The 6,650-nt window shown below is 35.6% G+C and overlaps 1 pseudogene; it reads right to left on the bottom strand.

Moving 5' to 3' along the window:
• The window catches only part of LOC112860546 (small ribosomal subunit protein uS2 pseudogene), a 29,743-nt pseudogene extending 23,320 nt beyond the window's left edge, over nucleotides 1-6,423 (bottom strand).
• Between the last annotated feature and the right edge of the window lie 227 nt (nucleotides 6,424-6,650).

Genomic DNA, 6,650 nt, shown 5'->3' on the forward strand with positions numbered 1-6,650 from the left:
AAGTTTTAGTTTGCTGTGTTTTGTAATGACACACAAAATAAGTAGTATTTTTAGTAAAAAGCAAAATATATTGTTATCTTTAATATTCATCACATTTGCTTGTAAAGGTTATTTGGCCAACAGTCATGAATGTACCAACTATTCACAAAGCATTCTCCAATGTGCTCCTAGGGATGCCTAGATTGCTATCTGCTCACAGAGGACTTAGACTTAAGACTCTTAGTTGATGCTAATGTTTTCCCTTCTCAGAAATAGTTAACTCCTGATTCAAAATGTTTATCAGTAAGGATAGATCATTAGAATAATTCTATAACATGGATTTTTATCTGTTTTTACATTGTGGGAAATCATGACACTTCAAAAAAAGTAACCATTCTTCATATGCTGTCACTCTGTATGACTAGAAAAGGGTATGATGGACTATTCCCGACCCCCTGCTAATAAATCTTCCCAAATAACTTTAACAACTTATTAAATGATTGCAATGGGTAAGCCTGCTGTGCAGTATCTTGAATTTCTTATAGAACACCTAAAAGATTTTAACCCTAAATGCAAAGGCTAAAGCTTAGCAACTTACTCTGAGGTCACAGCCAATGGAAGCCAAGCAGAGATGCTAACCATCTATCTCATTCCGGAGCTACTTTTCTTTCCCAATTCAAATGACTCTCCATCTTGTCTATATCTATCCTATCACTAGCCACCAAATAAATTGGTTTCCCCTCCTTGACTTCCTCAAAGAGCATCCTAAGCTTCATTGCTCTGAATCACCCAATTCTGAAGCCACAGTAAACAAGGAGAAAAAACAAGATGGAGAATATTAAAAAGGATCATGTTCTTCCTTTTATAGGCTTCCATTCTGAGGCTGGTAAAATGACTGAACACAGAGGCAACTTAGAGTTTGTATTCGTCTATGGGACTAAACAATCTTATTTCTGAATCGCTGAAATTAAAGGGGATTTCTGGACGGTTTATATAATATGCAGTAAAATCACCATCCTGCTAGAATTTTCATCTGGGTCAGGGAAATTTACACTGAATGAATAAAATTTAAGGGAGCAGTGGAAGATAAGTTGTGCTTGCTCCCAGCTAAAGTTGGAGCATTTTCTTACCCCTATTTGCTTTAATACTGCTCTCACTCAAATAGATTTAGCTTTTATAATTAACTATTTTGGTGACAGAAAAATCAATGCAAACTGGCTTACAACAATGGAATATACTGACTCATAAGCACAAACCCCAATGATGGCACTGGCTTGTGCTATCTTTCTACATTCTTCAATTGGTTAACTTCATTCTGTGGCCGTGCATATTGGCAAGATATGTGGATACAATAGACACCTCCTTGTTAAAGTCCAGTGGAAAGGAGATCTTTTCTGAAGTGATCTGAAAAGCCTGGAGAATCGCTCTGATCAGAGTAGCTTGGATTATGTGCTCACCCTAATTGAATTATGTGGCCAGGAATTGTTACCCAAGGATGGGTGTAGGCTTGGTTCATAGGCCCCTTACTTATTGCTAGAGTGAAGCCTGTTTCAGGCCACATAGACTGGGATTAAGGGAAGGATAGAACTGCAAATGAAGAGCCAGGGCTGTCACAAGAAGAAAGAGTGGACACTGGGCAAGCAAGTAACCATCTACTGAGAATAATCTTTGTAAAAGTTCTATTCCAGGAGGATTTATTTATTTCTGAATATTCCAAGCATTGTACCAGATTTTAAGAACCAGATCCATTTAATTTAAGCCTTTTTTTTTTCCACAAACTGCAGTCTTCATACTTTTATACATTAGCTTTTTACATCTTTGACTATTATCCCCATCTGCAGGTGTTCAGCCCTGAGTTAAAATAAGAATCGTTCAGAGCCTGTGTTCCAGAAGCTTGATGACAGTCTTTCTCTCTTGTCCCATTGTCAAAGATGGGTTCAAGTGCTGCTCATAAATGTTTAAGAAGAAGATGAAATGTCTAAATCAGCCAAATGAATAGCCAAGTGTGATTTTCAGTCTGTAGCTTTTACTTGATGCCAAGTTATTGAAATTTTCTCAGAAAGACTCCAGAACTACAATTTTTCTAGAATTTCTTTGTCAGAACCCTCGTTGAGTTTGAAAAGCTGCACTGCAATGATGAAGCCATATAATGGCCTTCAATTCCATAGCCATTTGCTCCCACTTGCACATTTAAATTTGTAGCAGAAATCCAAATGTTTAGCTTAATTGCCCTACTATGAAATACAGAGATTTATGAAAAGATGCTAACAGCCTGTCCCCGTGCCATCATTGAAAAGGCTCACTGGGTATTCAATAATAGGAAAGAAAAAAAGCATAAGTATAAAGAGGCAAAAATTACATTTAAATCAACATGGCAAAAGGTTTCCATGGTACAAAGAAAAATTAAATCAAACAGTGGGGTTCTTTTCAATTGAGGCCTTTAAGGAAACGGGAAAGATGTAATGTTCTTTATTTGTCAGACAAGTGACACAGTTAATCAGTGCTAATTGCCCAGGATTGGCCTCTCAGTTATGTCAGTTAATTAAAGTACATTCTCATATGTACTGACCAAACCCCTGTATGTGGTGGGTAGACAGAGAAATGAAAGGCATAGATAGTGGGTCCCTCTGTCACTTGGAAAAAGAAATCAATACTGATTTAGTTGTAGCAGAATTGAGCTATTTTGTCTGCAGTCTTTTTATCTGCAAGGCCCCCTGGCCATCAGTGTGGGAAAACATTCATGGAACGAATGCATTTAGCAGGAGTAATCATCATCATCGTGAAGTGCTTATCAGAAATGAAGACAAAATGCAATTAGGCTAGATTTACAGTTGGACCAATAATTACCACTCAGATGTTTCAGCTGAATGGAAAATACATGATTCCCAACCATGACATTTGTGTTCGATTGCTTTCTCCTCCTTTCTCTTGTGATCTCTAACCCTCCTCCATTTTCTTTTCTTCTTTATTTTTTCACTTATAAAATATGTCAGTCATGATGTAGCACAGCTGAATAATTGTCATAGAGTCAAATGCTTGCAGGTGGTTAATGGAAACAGAAAATTAAATGAACAGCAGTAAAGAAACTCATACAAAATTAAAGAACTCTATTGCAAATTTAAAGGGTCATTTGGTTTCATCAAAAATCAAATAATATGAATATGTTATCCTCTGCATGAAAGAGACTATGTTAAATTGTTTTGAGAGCTGAAAAATGAGCAATCAATGGTGTGCTAATGAAATTTGTGAAAAAATCATGCACTATTGAAATATGCTGTAAATTGTCATTTAGTCCCTGCAGATGAAGGCCTACTTTGAGGGATCAATTTTTTTTTCTTGAACTTATTGTTTACCTAAATTATTGAATTGAAGATATGACTTAAAAAAAGTTAAGACTGTTACTAAAAAGAAATCAGAGTAGGATTAAACTAAGCAGACCTTTCTATCTTTCTTAGATGCACAAAAACAAAACAAAACAAAAAAATAAAATAAATCCACCAAACTAGTTACTCCTTCAAAAATGTCTTGTCTGAGACCTTTTCTCCTCATGTGACAGAAACCCAGCAATTCATAACACATTCACGATATGTCCAAAGAACTGAATCAATGGCCCCATTGACCTGCAAGGACTTAAGATGGTTTAGATCAACTAAGCTCTCATCTGCCTGGCAGTTTTGAAATATATAATTGATAAAACTTTTGTGAAAAGAAAAGCTGTCTTTCTGGTGAAGAATTAGATATGATGTTGTATGGTGTCATTCAGAAGTGGATTTCAGTTACAGATTCTTCAAGAATAGATTTCAAGATTACAAAGCATTACATTCTTTATTCACTCCTTTTTATTTTTCATTATGCTCTTCATTCTCTGGGAAACCCAGAAGTCAATATGAAATGTCTTTTGTCCATCATAGAAATGATTTTCTTCTTTGTTGGTTGCTCATATCAAAGGGAAAGAAAAATGAAGACATATAATTGAGTCTTCATTGAAAATAACTCAGACATTTGTGACATTGCCTTGAATGGCTATCTCGTAGCTGAATATTTTTAACGACTAACAAAATCTTAGAGGGTGTTTGAAAGTGAATCAGTTTTTCACATAAAAAAAAAGACAAAAATAAATATTCTTAAAAGAACAGCTTTAAAAAGGATGAAATAAAGCATGTTTTTTAAACAATATAAATCCCTTAAGATGATTCATAGCCTTTTCAAATGCAAAACAAAATGCATCTTATCTTGTGCTAATGAGAAAGAAATAATATAAACACACAGTTATTTTCTTTTCAATTATCCTTGTTGATTTAAACCATTAAAAGTATCTTTGATAGTTTTTTCCCCCTCTGTCAAACTTATGAGTTGTCAGTGGATTATATATATGAAAGTGATGCACAGGTGAAAATATTGATTCATCCTTTTTCTGAATGAGTATCAAATACTTTTATTTTAATAATACCTAGCAAAGGTAAAGTTTAGTTGCTTGTTATTTCATGTTAAAGTAATATAAAAACCAAAATACCTCAAAGAATCTGACTAGTTTGCATGAAAAATATAATGAAATGCCCAATTTTTTGAGTTAAAGCATTTTTTCTTTATATTTTTCAAACATTACTTCAATTTTAAAATTGTTCTGCCCTTTTTCTTTTTTTTTTAATGTTTTATTTATTTATTTATTTTTTTATGTATTTATTTAGAGACAGAGACAGAGTGCAAGTGGAGGAGTGGCAGAGAGAGAGAGAGGGAGACACAGAATCAGAAGCAGGCTCCAGACTCTGAGCTGTCAGCGCAGAGTTCGATATGGAGCTCCTAGCCATGAACCAAACCATGAGATTATGACCTGAGCTGAAGTCAGATGCTTAACTTGACTGAGCCACCCAGGCACCCCTGAAATTTTTCTGCCCTTTTTCTAACTGAAGCCCTTTAAAGCCCCCATATTTATATAACAGTAATATTGTTGTCATTTAAATCCAGCCATCTAAATACTAAATGTAGAAACATTACAATTTTCAAAATGGTACTCTTTGAAGACTCACTACTACGAAAAAATGATAGATGAAATTCATAGCAGGGACATTGCCAGTATTCCCATTTAACATCATCACTTTTCTGCTGTCACAGACTAGAAGTCTGGAGTTCTCTCTTGTCCAGCAAGAGACCAGACACAGAATTGAATACAAGAGAGGCTATGTCCAGGTGGAGACAAGAGCTCCAAACAGGGGTTTCTTCTCTGTATTTATTGAGCTCACAAGATATTACCCACATGATGAATGTGAAGAAAATAAGATCTTACACAGATGAACATGGAGAAATCAGACTGTAATCATTAACTTGTGTGTGTAAGAAGCAAATGGTCTGAGGGGCATGTGGTGTTTGTGATCAAGGTACGTTGGCACCAGACGGAAAGTAGTTTCCTGTAGGTTATATAACCAGTTACTTGTGATCCCATTAAAATATCTGGCTAGCTAACCTCAGGCAATTTGCTTCCTGGTGGCGGCTTTCTGCCCTAAGCTTTTTCCTAATCCATTTATGTAAGTGGAACCATTTTCCCACATTCTGCCTTTCTTAAAGGCAGAATTAAAATTAAATTAAAATTTTAACTTTTTTTTTTTTTACCTTTCAAATAAAATGTAGGAAACTTTTATGCCAGAGACAAACATCTTTATTTTCATGTATTACACTGAAATTTTTATATATATCCCAGCCCCACTAAAGACCTGTATTCAAGATTTCCGTTCAGTACAAAGGACATTTCATACAGATAGAATACAGTGTATAGATGAGTCTGAAACATTATATATCTTGATAAATACATTCCCTTTTGATAATTCTATTCCGTTAAATTAATACATATCAAGGCTAGAAGTTTGAGTGGAAAATATAAAACATCTATGCTAGTATTAAGAGTGCCTAAGTTCAGGATGGCACTAGAGGCTAGGAAAGATGTTTTCTCAGCAGTCTGAGATTCTGTGGATGAGACTAGTCTAACAAATATGAAATAAATACAAAAATAAGTTTAAGTTCATTGTAATTTTCTAGAGCTGTCAAGGTAAAAAAAAAATTAAGGAAAACCAGAGTGGAAAGTGTTAACCCTGCTCAGGCCCACCTTCAGAAATAGGGCGCTCATTATCCCAGCCACCAAGAATGTTTGCCACTGACAGCCCAGAGCTGAGTTCCTCTCCTGGAACTACACGTCACCTACTGCTACTGCCTTGAAAACTTGCTTGCTTTCACTTCATTCTGCATCTGGTGATTTATGTCAGTACAAAGGTTGCACCCTTGCCTCAATTCCACACATGTCTAAAAGGCCACTCTTTTCAACACTCCCCATGGGATCAGATAAAAACATTGTTATTACCTCCTTAATTTGTGCAGTACTGCTTCCCTTATATCATCGTCATTGTGGGTTTCTTCAGAGCAAGCCTCAAGAAACTTTTGCACACAGATCTTCATCTCGGAATTGGGTTTCCAGTAACACAAAGAGAGAGACCTTCATTTGTCCTTGAGTGATAGGAAGCATTTGGATAATTAGAGAGATGAAGGGAAAGCATCATAGCCTGGTGTGGTATGGAACACACAAACTGTGGTGAAAAGTGCAAATGACTCACTATGATCCTAAGATGGTGAAGAGCCCCTGGTCTGACGATCTGAGAGATTTTCAGGGAATTACTTAAAATGAG

The sequence above is a fragment of the Puma concolor genome, chromosome A1 (genome assembly GCF_028749965.1).
Source record: "Puma concolor isolate L17-30 chromosome A1, mPumCon1.1.hap2, whole genome shotgun sequence".
NCBI classification, from domain to species: domain Eukaryota; kingdom Metazoa; phylum Chordata; class Mammalia; order Carnivora; family Felidae; genus Puma; species Puma concolor.